The sequence below is a fragment of the Anomaloglossus baeobatrachus genome, chromosome 5, assembly GCF_048569485.1.
Source record: "Anomaloglossus baeobatrachus isolate aAnoBae1 chromosome 5, aAnoBae1.hap1, whole genome shotgun sequence".
Lineage (NCBI taxonomy): Eukaryota > Metazoa > Chordata > Amphibia > Anura > Aromobatidae > Anomaloglossus > Anomaloglossus baeobatrachus.
In genome coordinates, this window is record NC_134357.1 from 471,334,119 (window position 1) to 471,349,504 (window position 15,386).

Below are 15,386 nucleotides of genomic sequence, written 5' to 3' on the forward strand. Positions count from 1 at the left end.
GCACCAGTGTAAATCTATGGGGCAATGGCCATCTGTGATTGATTTCTCATACCATAGCGGCATGAGAAAAGAATCGCAGCATGCTGCGTTTGGCAGTGAATCTCGGCTCACACACACCCCCATACAAGTCTATAGGTGCGTGTGAAACATTGCTCTGCACTCGAATGTCATCAGAGTGCAGTGCGATGTATGAAGAGACAGGCTGTGGAGGAGAGGGAAAGTGTTCCCTCCCTCTTTTCCGTAGCTGTGATCCGATCTCAAGATCGGATCACAGTCAAATGACCCTCAGCTGACGCTCACAGCAGAGGGTCATTAGCATATCGCTAAGCGCAAGTGGAACAGAGGCCTTAAGGCCAAGTCTCACTAAGCAACATCTCTAGCAACATCGCTGCTGAGGCACGACTTTTGTGACGCAACAGCAATGTTGCTAGCGATGTTGCTGTGTGTGACATCCAGCAACAACCTGGCCCCTGCTGTGAGGTCGCTGGTTGTTGCTGAATGTCCTGGACCATTTTTTAGTTGTTGCTCTCCCGCTGTGAAGCACACATCGCTGTGTGTGACAGCGAGAGAGCAACAACTGAATGTGCAGTGAGCAGGAAGCCGGCTTCTGCAGACGCTGGTAACAAAGGTAAATACCTCACTTATTATACAGGGTACTTTACATGCTGCAACATCGCTAGCAATCTCATTAGCGATGTCAAATTCTAGATCGCAAGTGCGATCTTTTGAGATCACACATGTGTAAAATGACCTATGTGCGATCTCAAAAGATCGCACTTGCGATCTAGCATTTCGCATCGCTAGCGAGATCGCTAGCGATGTTGCAGCATGTAAAGTACCCTTTAGTCTTTAATGGCATCGGTCTATTCATATAGGCCAAAGGGACTTTTTGGGGACCCTAGGTCCGAGGGCCAGGGTGCGATTGCAAACCCTAAACCTAAAAGTTACGTCCTTGACCGGAGATGACCATTGTTGGAATAAATTGTCATCTTTAATTTGGGGGCATTTGTGATGCCTCTGAGGCTTCAGTCCCCACAGGGTACTGCACCTCACTTAAGGTGCGGTACTCGTAAAGGGTAAGGAAGAGGTTAATTGCTGGTGTTTCTCACATTCACAACCACACACAGGTGCTTTCCCACCGGGAGGTTGGCCTGGGGTAGATAGGGGGTGGACATCATGAGACATGGGACTTTACCGGTCACTAGGACAACCACCGGGGGGCGGGCACCACTTGGGGAAAAGGAAGGAGCATCTTCACACATGGGCATTAGCCCAGGGCACAGCTTGGAGTGAGGAGCACTGTCGGGACTTCGGTCCAGGCATATTCTCTCTACCTTTACACTTCTGGGAGCACTACAAGGCCTGTTGCTTGGAGTAGGCAGCTCAGCCCGGGTCCCCTACAGCTACAGGGGATTCTAGGGTCTGCGGTGAGTGCAGCAAACACCCGCAGCCTGTTCCACATTCCATCCACGAGACTGAAGGGACCCCGACCAGAAAGGACACACAGTGGGAACACCGGCGGTAACCTCCGAATTATCCGGGATCGGCTGGGGCCCATGACGGCAGAGACCGGTACTCTGAGGTCAGCACTTGAACTGTGAGTAAAAAGACCTGGACCTGCAGCAGCTGACTCAGCCTCTTATTGCCGGCGCCAACAACCACTACAGCCCTCATCATCCTCCCCGGGACCCGCTCCACCTGTGGGGAGCAGAAACATCCTTGCTGCGACACCATCATCCCCGGAGGACAGCGACTGCAGTGGTGGCTAATCTCTGGCCGCGTACCACAGGTGGCATCACGAGACAACCACCCCTATCATCCCATCCACCGTCCATCTCCTTTTATTGTACACCTCGGGGCCACGAAACCGGGCAAGGGCCACCCGTGACATCCCAAACCCGACATCACCGGCCTGGCGAAGAGTAAAGGTAACCCCTTGCCCCATGGGTGCTACACATTCATGAGTTATGGACAACTCTATATAACTGGAATGACTTTGGGTTGAGGGTGCGGGTCCTCAATGTGTTATGGTGACCACATGACTTTCTCTTTGGGGGAATTTCATGTTTCTCATGGCCGGACACCTTCAGCCCACTTGCCCTGAGAATAATAAACTGTTCTTGCATCTGGACAGTCAGGAGAAATGTGACTGCGACGCTTATCTGGAAACAGTCATCATATGACTTCCTCTTCATCATTTTCTATCTGAAATCATAGTATCGGGGCCACATGTTAATCTTTGGTGGGACATGTGATGGCGCATAGAGAAGGTGCTCCACACAGATATAAATGACTAAAGAATCAAAGGTGTTTACCACTATGTCATAAGTGACTCGTATCCTGAGGGTCAGCTCACACTAAACACCATACTTCTCCACCCATTCCGTAATTGTCCTCCATGGATCATCGCGTATGTTCAGAAGCTACATGTTCCCTGAGGACTGAGCTTTAGGCTCCTCAGCTATGAAGCTATTATAAAACAATATGATGGATCTGTCTTGCCTGTGTCATGGTGGCTTGATGCTGTATCACAGTAGTGTGTCATTATATGAAGACATGATCAATGTGTTCTGCCTGTATGTGGTATTATTACATCATGGAGATACGATATATATCCTGCCTCTACATGGTGATAGGACGTCCTGTGGAGACACGGTCAATGTATCATGGTGGTTGGTGGTGTGAGGTCATATGGAGATTTGATAGATACATCTTCTGCAGCTTGTACAAAGTAGTAAGATCTCGGCATTAGAAAGGAGGGTAGACTGAGGAGCTGCCAGTCAGGCTAGATAAGTGAAGAATCAGCCGCAAAAGGGAGGAGGGACACTGGGGAGCTGTCAACCAGGATGTGGGTGGAGATTCAGCAGCCAAAAAAGGGACATAGATGAGCATTCAATCAGACTTGATGGGTGGAGATTGCGCAGCAGGGAGGAGGGACCCTGAGGAGCTGTTGATCAGGTTAGATGGGAGAAGATTTGGCAGCAGAAGGGAAGAGGGATACAGAGCAGCTGTCAATCAGATTGTGGATGGAGATTCAGAAACTGAGGGGAAGGCCAGAGGAACCTTCAATCAGGCGTGGTGAATGCAAATTCAGCAGCAGGGAGGAGGGACACTGTCTATCCCGAATGCATAATAGTGTCAGCATATAGACAAATCTTCAACAAGTGTGTTAAAAATTCACTATTTTCAAGATCTCTGCTTGCTGTCATAAATAACGGAGCCTCATAGACCAGTAAGAATAACCATTAGGTGAACTATATAGACCTGCTTACTGCAACAACTTAGCGTTACAGGAAGGTACATGGAGGGATCGCGGGAGAAAAGTGGAGGCGAAACAAACATCTTCATTCCCATTCGAAGGTGGAGATGATCATGAATGAAGAGATCTCGCATATAGTCCCAGAAGATGCTAGGTGTTCCAGCCGCCTTATGCTTGTGAAGCTTTCTTTCCCCTGATTATCTCCTCTGAAGGCCCGCGGTTCGCAGCCATCACTCCATTATACAATTTCTGCCAATAGTTGGTTTGTGATAAAGTCATCAAATGATTTGTCTTTTTTTAAGTTGTTTTTTATTCTTTCCATAGTTTTTGATTTTGTGGCTTTTTCCAGATATTTTTACTTAATTCATCAAATGCACATTTTTTATGTATATATATATATATGTATATATATATATATATATATATATATATATATATATATAAAAAAATGGCTGATAAATTGTGGACTGAGTCTTACAGGTTTTTAGCCCACTGATATATACAGTAACCCACTGACATCAAGCAGAGACGTAGAAGAATGGATACACAAAAGCACTGTCTAATAAGACTGACATTTTGTATACCAGTGTGAATGAGGGGCATGCATGAATCAGATGTACCAAATTCACTAAGGGGTGCACGGCCAGAAATCTCACTCCAGTCAGTGACTGGAATAACAATTCTGGAGTAAAAAATGCAGCCACCATTGATGAATGTGATGGACCAGGCCCCATAGTGTTTTTCTGTGGTGTGAAAACACTGAAAGTTGCACATTTTTCTGAAACTCCACAAAAGTTTTATACTTTTCAATATGTTTTAAGACTGTCGTAAGCATTTTGATGAATCAGGTCCATAGTCTGCAACAGAGAGCCAGGCACTGCCTTTTACAAAGCAGGCATTTTGTCAGTGTTACCTCCCCTTTCAAGTTTGACTGGATCCTAAAAGTACACTGGGTATCAGGTAAGAATAAAGTATTTCCTATCCACTGGGTCTGATCACTGAGACCTGATCACTGAGACCCCCAGGGAAATTCTGGGCCACTTTAAATGGTGTGGCAGTGCAAAAACTCATCGAACACTGAGATTGTAGAGAACTTCTTACTGGAAAAGCCCTTTAAGTGTCTTAGTGATTTGTCCAGAGTCTTGCTACGGTAGAAGAAGCAACCAAAACAACATTAAATGAAGGGACCTACCAAATAATAATCCTTCCCCTTACACAACAGCTTGACTCATTACAGTGTATGACAACTCTACGTATTAGCAGAACTCTGTATATAAGGGCTGCGCTCACACTGGAGTATAACACGGCCGAGTGACATACAATATTTTTTCGGATAGCACTAGCTCCAATGTTATACTATGGGGCAATGCTGACCGATTTGGCATGAGAAAAAAATCACTGCATGCTGCGAGTGTCAGCGTATGTCGGACGGCGCGCACCCATAGAAGTCTATGGGTAAGTGCAAAATATTGGACTGCACTTGGATGACATCTTAGTGCAGTCCGATATACGCAGAGACAGACAATGGAGAAATTACATTCTACATCATCTCCTCACCTGTGCTCCGATTGGCTGATGCAAGTGACTCAGATCAGCGTAGAATGACACTCAGATCACACTCGCAGCAGAGTTTCAGCTGAGAGAACATATGACAGTGTGAGTGAGGCCTTAGGTCTCGTACTTTACCTACCAAGCAATAGGCCACGTGACATCTGGGGAGCTACCCTACGATGATGGTCTACTGCTTCACCTCCATATATGGTGTCGATGACCCCATTACTGAGATGTAGGAGATTGAGCATTGGAACTGTGACCCCTGAATAATGTGGTCCGGGTTCTGGCCTTAAAGCAGATATCCCCAGATTTTACAATACAAACTGCGTACACCATAGCTCTTCGTTATAAACACTACATGAGAAATCAATCACAGTATAAGAGACAAGTGCTATATGACAATCTTATCCTGTGATTGGTTCCTCAGGTAGTGTTTATCAATTGCGTTAGTGAAGTGGTATGCACGGTTTCAGTTTTTTACATACATGTTAAATTATCCTAGCTCTTAGACCTGATAAGGCTGGTGTACTTACTGTGAAAAAAAATCCATGTCAGTGTGGTTATATAACTCTGATATTAAAATTAGTATTTAGAAGACTACCTTAAGAGTGAGATCTCACGGGTCAAAGAGTAATCATTCCCCGTCTACCCAGCCTGACATCTGCAGCTTGCACTGAGCACTTTAGAATCTCAACAGCAGCAGGTAGGAGGGACACTGAGGAGCTTTCAATCAGACTAAATGGATGGAGTTTCAGCAGAAAAAGTGAGAAGAGACATTGAGGAGCTGACAATCAGGCTAGGTGTGCAGAGATCAGTCACGGGAGGGAGGCTGAGGAGCTGTCAGTTAGGGTTGGTGGGTAGACGCAGCATCAGTAGGGAAAGAGTCACACCAAGGAGCTGACAGTCCGGCTCAGTGGGCAGATATCAAGCTTCGACTTCCATAGAAGATAAAACAGCCATTCTGACATAGATTTATAAAGTACTGTAAGTATCATCAGGTCACCATGATCAGGTCTAAGCGATCTATATAAAGGGATATTCTCAAGTTTGACAGTTATTTCCTATCCATGATATATCGGATAACGTCCCCATTGCTGTAACAAGTACATGGAACACAATTGTGATAAACTCTATTATACTGAGTATATTATTAGCCATATTGAGGTGTGCTTACAGGACCAGATGTTTATTGCTTGATAGTGTACACATTGTTTGGATCTAATACTTACAGGTCCTTTCAGCCAATATTTAACGAATAAAAGATAATGGAAAAAAATCACGGTATCGGCTGCGCTGCTAGGGATGTTCATGAGGATGATAGTAATAGTTTTCAGGAGATTTTATTACAGATAACTGTGCCACAACGCGTTTCGGGGATACATATTCCCCCTTCCTCAGGTAGCCTATTTTCTTTCTTTTTTTTTCTTTCTTTTATTAAGCCAATATTTAACATTAGGGGTAACTCTGTTATGTGATACATTTTTGCCAGAGGGGTAGGTTGTTTACCTTATTAAGGGTACATAGTAACTGCGCATATTGGCTTTTTAGGTGTCTTTATCGTTGTCCTTTTGTGTGCATTTTCATATTAAAATTTTTGTACTTTTTATTTTTCTTTTTGTCTTAAATGGTTAATCAGTAAGTATGCGATCAGTTGTTCTCCTTCATAATTAGTGGTGCCCTCTTAATTTGCACTTCTGAATTTATTCGTAAGAAAGTGGCAAAGACCATGTGAGCACAGAACTTGGCAATCTCCAGCGGTCCCATTAAAGGAATTGTCCACTAGGACAACCCCTTATTGTTCCACGTTTTCCCCTATTAAATTATAACAGCTTATACTCACTGTCAAGCTGCCACCAGGGGGAGCCGGAGCTCTGCAGCAGAAGACACTACACGGAGCAACAAGAACCAGGAAGTAGATACACAGTGTGTGCTCGTACACTGCCTCACCGCACAGCTGGGGAGCAGAGCTGCGGGGCGTGCGTGGAATGATCAGGCAAACCGGGTCAAGCACAGTACGGGCAGAAGGAGGACCGGAGGAAAGAGCAGAAGCGGAGTCGAGGTCAGGCCGAGGTCAGTACCAGAGGAAGCAACCGAGTGGGGAGGTAGGAGAGGGGACAGAGGAATGGGAGGATGACCAGGGGACGGAACACAGACAGGGCACGGGGGTACAGGCACAGACGGATCAGGATAATACTTACAGATCCAGCAATCACAGGCAAAGCAGCACTGGCGCTGGTTCACTGGAGATGTCAGTTTTTAAAGCATCCAAGCTCCGGACGTGAGGCTCAGGAGAAGGCTCCGCCCCCTAGCCATGTGGATGGGGAGCCGAAACCGTGACACTCACCTCTTGTGTCAGGGAGAGACACAGGCGGTGATAGGGCGCAGGGCTCCCAGGACGTAATAAGCTCACGTGAGGCCAGAAATGTGAGTGACAACCGCGCCGGAACAGGAGGGGAGTATAAGCTGGTTTATTTTAATGGGGAACGAGAATCGGAAGAATAAATAATAATAAAAACCTCTTTAAGAATCAATGGAGCAGCAGTGTGCATGAACGGACAACGCTCCATTCACAAGGGGTTCTTCAGAGGTCTCTTGGGGTTCCCAGAGGTTGTACCACCACTGACCAGGAAATTAACTAACAAACATGAGAGTACCACTATAAGGCTACGTGCCCACGTTGAGTATTTGGTTGCAGAAATTTTGTCTGCATCTCTTGGCAGAAAAACGCAAATTTTTGCAGCATTTTCAATCTGTTTTCCCATGTTTTGTGGGGTGGAAAAATGCTACAAAAACTGTAAAAGCATTGACATGCTGCAGATTGTTTTCTGCACCAAATCTGCAAGGAAAAAAAAGCAACATGTGCACAAAACTCTGGGATTCTCATTAAAACTAAATACGCACTGTGTGCACATACCCTAATATTGCATGCAGTTAGGATTGTAAAATCTGATGACAGATCCACTTTAAGGCAATTGAGAACCCATCACGTTTTTTCATCCAAATGCTAGACACCATTATAGAAAACCAATATACACATTGTGACATCTGGCGGGGTTAATAATTCTACTGTCCTGCTCCCATAATGGAGCAGAATATTGGAATAAAAGCTTTGTCCACATCTACATCTCTATTAGATAGAATAATGGCAAAGTGACGGAGAACTGCCTGGCCCTAATATATCCATTGTGTGAAGGATTTATCACCTGCATGTATTGGATTTTTCTGTTACTATAAGGGTACAGAAATATAGAAACAAACACACAGATCCATATGTAAGTGACCAGCACTGGACTGTCTTTGCCAGGGAAACATGCTGTCTAAAGTTAAAGTGAGTCTGTCACCCCCAAAATAACATTTAAACAGCGCACATAGTCAAACGGGGGCTTTAGAAATTTTACAGTTATGGTCTTAAGGCCTTCCACTTGCGTTTTGCACGGACGAGTGCAATCCGGATTGCACACGCACCAGTGTAAATCTATGGGGCAATGGCCATCTGTGATTGATTTCTCATACCATAGCGGCATGAGAAAAGAATCGCAGCATGCTGCGTTTGGCAGTGAATCTCGGCTCACACACACCCCCATACAAGTCTATAGGTGCATGTGAAACATCGCTCTGCACTCGAATGTCATCAGAGTGCAGTGCGATGTATGAAGAGACAGGCTGTGGAGGAGAGGGAAAGTGTTCCCTCCCTCTTTTCCGTAGCTGTGATCCGATCTCAAGATCGGATCACAGTCACATGACCCTCAGCTGACGCTCACAGCAGAGGGTCATTAGCATATCGCTAAGCGCAAGTGGAACAGAGGCCTTAAGGCCAAGTCTCACTAAGCAACATCTCTAGCAACATCGCTGCTGAGGCACGACTTTTGTGACGCAACAGCGATGTTGCTAGCGATGTTGCTGTGTGTGACATCCAGCAACAACCTGGCCCCTGCTATGAGGTCGCTGGTTGTTGCTGAATGTCCTGGACCATTTTTTAGTTGTTGCTCTCCCGCTGTGAAGCACACATCGCTGTGTGTGACAGCGAGAGAGCAACAACTGAATGTGCAGTGAGCAGGAAGCCGGCTTCTGCGGACGCTGGTAACAAAGGTAAATATCGGGTAACCAAGAAGCCCTTTCCTTGGTTACCCGATATTTACCTTCGTTACCAGCGTCCGCCGCTCTCACGCTGTCAGTGCCGGCTCCTGCTCCCTACACACGTAGCCAGACTACACATCGGGTAATTAACCCGATGTGTACTCTGGCTAGGAGTGCAGAGAGCCAGCGCTAAGCGGTGTGCGCTGGTAACCAAGGTAAATATCAGGTTGGTTACCCGATATTTACCTTAGTTACCAAGCGCAGCATCGCTTCCATGCGTCTCTGCTGGCTGGGGGCTGCTCACTGGTGAGATCTGCATGTGTGACAGCTCACCAGCAACCCGTGTAGCGACGCTCCAGCGATCCCTGCCAGGTCATGGTGCTGGTGGGATCGCTGGAGCGTCACTAAAGCCTGCTTTACACCTTACAATTAGGTGTGCGATCTCGTATGCGATGTGACACGCCCAGGTCGCATATGCGATTGAATGAGATTGCATGTAGGTCGTTCATTTGCTGTCACACGAGCGTTAGTAGTCTATGTTAAATTAATCAATTTTGTGTGCGATCTTTTAGATCATGTGTTCTGTGACGTATGCATTGGGCACCTTTTTTTTATTTATTGACTTGACAAGCGTGTGTAATGTGTAGGGATGCGTTTTTACTATGTCATCTGCCATTCAGCTCTGCTACATGGCCGCTGACAGCAGACATAGACAGCCATGTAGCAGCGGTGAATGGTAGTTGACAGCAGACACAGAAAGAGCCGCACGATCAGAATGAACTCGGGTGAACCTCACCCGACTTCATTGTCATGCTGCGGCTCTGTCTGTGTCACGTCCTGATTAGCGGTCACCTGTGAAGGGCTCACCGGTGACCGCTAAACTCCTGAGTAACTGAATTGAGCAGCCCTCTCTCATATACTCACCGATCCCCGATCTCCGGCGCTGCACGGCATTCACACTGCTCCGGCGGCTTTTACTGTTTTGAAAAAGTCGGCCGCCCATTAAACAATCTCGTATTCCCTGCTTACCCCGCCCACTGGCGCCTATGATTGGTTACAGTGAGACACGCCCACACGCTGAGTGACAGGTGTCACTCTGCACCCAATCACAGCAGCCGGTGGGCGTGTCTATACTGTGTAGTGACATAAATAATTAAATAATTAAAAAAAACAGCGTGCGGTCCCCCCTAATTTTAAAACCAGCCAGATAAAGCCATACAGCTGAAGGCTGGTATTCTCAGGATGGGGAGCTCCACGTTATGGGGAGCCCCCCAGCCTAACAATATGAGCCAACAGCCGCCCAGAATTGCCGCATGCATTATATGCGACAGTTCTGGGACTGTACCCGGCTCTTCCCGATTTGCCCTGGTGCGTTGGCAAATCAGGGTAATAAGGAGTTAATGGCAGCCCATAGCTGCCACTAAATCCTAGATTAATCATGTCAGGCGTCTCCCCGAGATACCTTCCATGATTAATCTGTAAATTACAGTAAATAAACACACACACCCGAAAAAATCATTTATTAGGAATAAAAAACACAAACATATACCCTGGTTAACCACTTTAATCAGCCCCAAAAAGCCCTCCATGTCCGGCGGAAGCCAGGATGCTCCAGCGTCGCATCCAGCGCTGCTGCATGGAGGTGACCGGAGCGGCAGCAGACACAGCCGCTCCGGTCACCTTCACACAGCAACTGAAGACAGCCGCGCGATCGGCTGAGCTGTCACTGAGGTTACCCGCTGTCACTGGATCCAGCGGTGGATGCAGCGGTGGCCGCAGGTAACCTCAGTGACAGCTCAGCTGATCGCGCTACTCACCGCCGCTCCGGTCACCTCCACGCAGCAACTGAGGTGAGTAGCGCGATCAGTTGAGCTGTCACTGAGGTTACCCGCGGCCACCGCTGCATCCAGTGACAGCGGGTAACCTCAGTGACAGCTCAGCTGATCACGCAGCTGTCTTCAGTTGCTGTGTGGAGATGAAAGGAGCGGCGGTGTATTCTGCAGCTCCGGTCACCTCCATGCATCAGCGCTGGAAGCGACGCTGGAGCATCCTGGATTACGCCGGACATGGAGGGCTTTTTGGGGCTGATTAAAGTGGTTAACCAGGGTATATGTTTGTGTTTTTTATTTCAAATAAATGATTTTTTTCGGGTGTGTGTGTTTATTTACTGTAATTTACAGATTAATCATGGAAGGTGTCTCATAGACGCTTAACATGATTAATCTAGGACTTATTGGCAGCTATGGGCTGCCAATAACTCCTTATTACCCCGATTTGCCAACGCACCAGGGCAAATCGGGAAGAGCCGGGTACAGTCCCAGAACTGTCGCATATAATGTATGCGGCAATTCTGGGCGGCTGTTGGCTGATATTGTTAGGCTGGGGGGCTCCCCATAACGTGGAGCTCCCCATCCTGAGAATACCAGCCTTCAGTCGTATGGCTTTATCTGGCTGGTTTTAAAATTAGGGGGGACCGCACGCCGTTTTTTTTAATTACTTAATTATTTATTTCACTACACAGTATAGACACGCCCACCGGCTGCTGTGATTGGGTGCAGTGTGACACCTGTCACTCAGCGTGGGGGGCATGTCTCACTGTAACCAATCATAGGCGCCGGTGGGCGGGGTAAGCAGGGAATACGAGATTGTTTAATGGGCGGCCGGCTTTTTCAAAACAGTAAAAGCCGCCGGAGCAGTGTGAACGCCGTGCAGAGCCGCGCCGGTGATCGGTGAGTATGAGAGAGGCGGTAAGAGGGATAGACTGACATGGACAGAGAGAGAGGGACAGAGATAGTGACCGACTGACAGAGATTAGTGCATGACAGACATTGTGAGGCGCTTCAGAACGCAGCTTTTCAGCTGCGCTCTGATCGGACCTTTTTTAAGTTGCGGTGCAGAGCGCACACCTGCGCACATAGCCTCAGACATCAAAATCGTATGAGGGATGTCACACGTTACAATTGACTAGGTTCGTGCAACAAAACGTCCAATGTATGAGGAATAAACTACGTGTATGCGATCACCGTATTTGCGTTTAATCTTGATCGCACGTAGGTGTCACACGCAAATACGTCACGAACGATGCCGGATGTGCGTCACTTACAACTTGACCCCGACGACGGATTGAAAGATTTATTGAAGTGTGTAAAGCAGGCATTAGTGTGACGGTACCTTTACTGTATAAAACTGTCTCTTTGAAGTCCACAAATTAACTTTATTCTGGTATGCTAATTAGGGTGCTCTACGCACCCAATTGGCTTCAGTGCATTGTTCTAGCCCTCCGATTTAGACACTCCCACCTTCTTCTCTTGTCATGGACAGTTTGCGCAAAGCTGGCGCTGTCCCAATTCAGAGCCTTTACTTGCACTCACTATCAGGGCTCACTCACAAGGCCGTAGATTCTCTCATGCGAGAGAATGGTCCCGATTATGTTAATGACGCTCGCTCAAACTCTACTGTGAGCATGATCTGTGATCCGACTCTTTCGCATACAAAAATCAGTTTTCAGGTGAAGAAAAATGAAGAACTTAATTTCTCCATTGTTTGTGTCAGCGAATATCGGAGTGCACTTGGATGATATCAGTACAGTCTGATTTCCATGTACCCATAGACTTGTATGGGTGCGCGCCATCCGATATACACTGCCAATCACAGCATGCAGCAAGTTTTTTCTCATGACGAACCGACATGAGAGAAAAAGTGCTGGTCGTCACTGCCCCATAGTATAACATTGGGCCGAGTACTGTCTGAGATAACATCGAATCGCACTCGGCCAAGTTATACGCTCGTTGAGCGAGTCCTCAAAGTTCCTAGATTGGAGCGTGCATGTACCCAGCTCTCTCCACTCTGCTGCAGTCACTCTACTACTGTAGCGTGTGACTGCAGCAAAGGAGAAAGCAGTGAGTGTACACTCTGATCTAGGAATTAAACAGTGAGAGTGCAGAAACAACAGCTTTCTACTGGTTTTTAAAGTTCGTTTAAATTGTGTTTTGGAGGTCACAGAATCACTTTAAAAGCAATTCACTGAACAGGGGTTTTCCACTATAATATATTATATTGATGACCTATCATTAGGATGTCATTAGTATAGTGCCAACACCTAGCATTCCCAACCGATCAGCTGTTACCAGCTGTCATACTGTGTAGTGGCCTCTCCCGGGTACGACAGATCGCCACCTAATATTTTAATATGAGCTGATTTGCAAAAAGTCAAATGGTCCACTGCAAAAGTTTGGGCAGCCTTGGGGATTTGTGGTCAGATAACTTTGACCAAGGTTTCAGGCCTTAATTAAATTAGTCTGTTAGGTTTAATGCTTGTTTACTATTATCATTAGGAAAGGCCAGGTGATGCAAATTTCACAGCTTTATAAAAACTCAGTCTCCTCTAACCTTGTGCCAAAAAGCAGCTGCATAGCACTCTGAAAATGAAAATGGTGGAAGCTTACAAAGCAAAAGACTATAAGAAGATAGCAAAGTGTTTTCAAGTTGCCCTTTGATCAGTTTGAAATGTAATTAAGAAATGGAAGTTAACAGGAACAGAGGAGGTCAAGAAAAGGTCTGGGAGACCAAGCAAAATTCTGTGAGAGCTGCTCAGAGGATTGCTAGAGAGGCAAATCAGAACCCCAGCTTGACAGCAAAAGACCTTCAGGAAGATTGAGCAGACCATGGAGTTGTGGTACACTATTGTACTGTTCAGAGACACCTGCACAAATATGACCTTTATGGAAAAGTCATCAGAGGAAAACCTCTCCTGCATCCTCACCATAAAATTCAGCGTCAGAAGTAGGGAAAAGATAATCTAAACAAGCCTGATGCATTTTGGAAAAAGTCCTGTGGACCGATGAGTTTAAAGGGAACCTGTCACCAGATTTGGCGACGATAAGCTGCGGCCACCACCAGTGGACTCTTATATACACCATTCTAACATGCTGTATATGAACCCAGGCCGCTGTGTAGAACATAAAAATCACTTTATAATACTTACCTAAATGGTTGGTTCGGTGCAGACTGGTCAAATGGGTGTCTCAGTTCTCCCGATGCGGCGCCTCCTCTTTCGGCCATCTTTGTCTTCCTTCGACGCGTCCTACCTCATTCACACAGGCCGGCATTGCGGCCCTGTGCAGGCGCACTTTGATCTGCCCTGAGAAGGGCAGATCAAAGTATTGTAGTGCTCCTGCGCAGGACCTCAATACCGACGCGTGTGCATGATGTAGTACGCGTCATGCACCCAGGTTTCAGAAGAGGGAGGACAAAGATGGCCGAAAGAGGAGGCACCACACCGGGAGAACGGAAACACCCATTTAACCAGTCTGCATCAAACCGATAGTTTAGGTGAGTATTATAAAGTGATTTTTACATTCTACACAGCGGCCTGGGCTCTTATATACGGCATGTTAGAATGCTGTATATAAGAGCCCACTGGTGGTGGCCGCAGTTTATAGTCACCAAATCTGGTGACAGGTTCCCTTTAAAATAGAACTCTTTGGCCACAAAGATCAAAGGTATGTGTGGAGAAAAAAAGGCTCAGAATTTCAAGAAAAGAGTATCTCACCAACCATTAAGCATGGGGGTGGATCATTCATGGTTTGGTGTTGTGTTGCAGCCAATGGCGCAGGGAACATTTCACAGGTAGAGGGAAGAATGAATTCAATGAAATATCACAAATTCTTGATGCAAACATAATACCATCTGTAAAAAAGAACTGAAGTTGAAAAGAGGAGAAAAGAGGATGGCTTCTACAAATGGATAATGATCCTAAACAGACATCAAGATCCACAACAGACTAACACAAAAGGCTCAAGCTGAAGGTTTTACAATGGCCACAGTTCCCTGATCTGAATATCATTGAAAATCTGTGGCTAGACCTCAAAAGAGCAGTGCAGGCAAAATGAGCCAGCAATCTCTCAGAACTGGAAGACTTTTGCAAGGAAGAATGGATGAAAATCCCTCAAAACAAGAAATGAAAGACTCTTGGCTGACGACAAAAAGTGTTTACAAGTTGTGATACTTGCTAGAGGAAGTGATACCAGGTACTAACCATGCAGGGTGCCCAAACTTTTGCATAGGCCCATTTTCCTTTTTTGGTAATTTTATAATGTAAAAGATAAAAATATTTTTTGGGGCCTAAAATACAAAGGAAATGCGTCATCTTGTTAAACCTTTTAGAGTTCAGTTCATCTTCAACTTGCCTAACTGTTCACAAAACAGTTATTTTGACCAACGGTGCCCAAACCTTTACATGCCGCTGTATGTGTAGTCTGAAGCTACCTTTAACATCTATGGGCCAATGTTGTGAGCATGCCCAGTGACATGAAGTGAAATAATGGAGAAGAATGTGATTTATCTACTTCATCTATTTTCTTCTATGGGAGAGTGCTGTGAGATTGGTGTCATGCACCTTGGTGTCTATGCAGGAACGAAGAGGAGGTGAGCTGCTCTTAAGAATTTACCCCTGCGGACAGGTCCTTCTGTAATGATCAGACTGAGCATCGTTTGT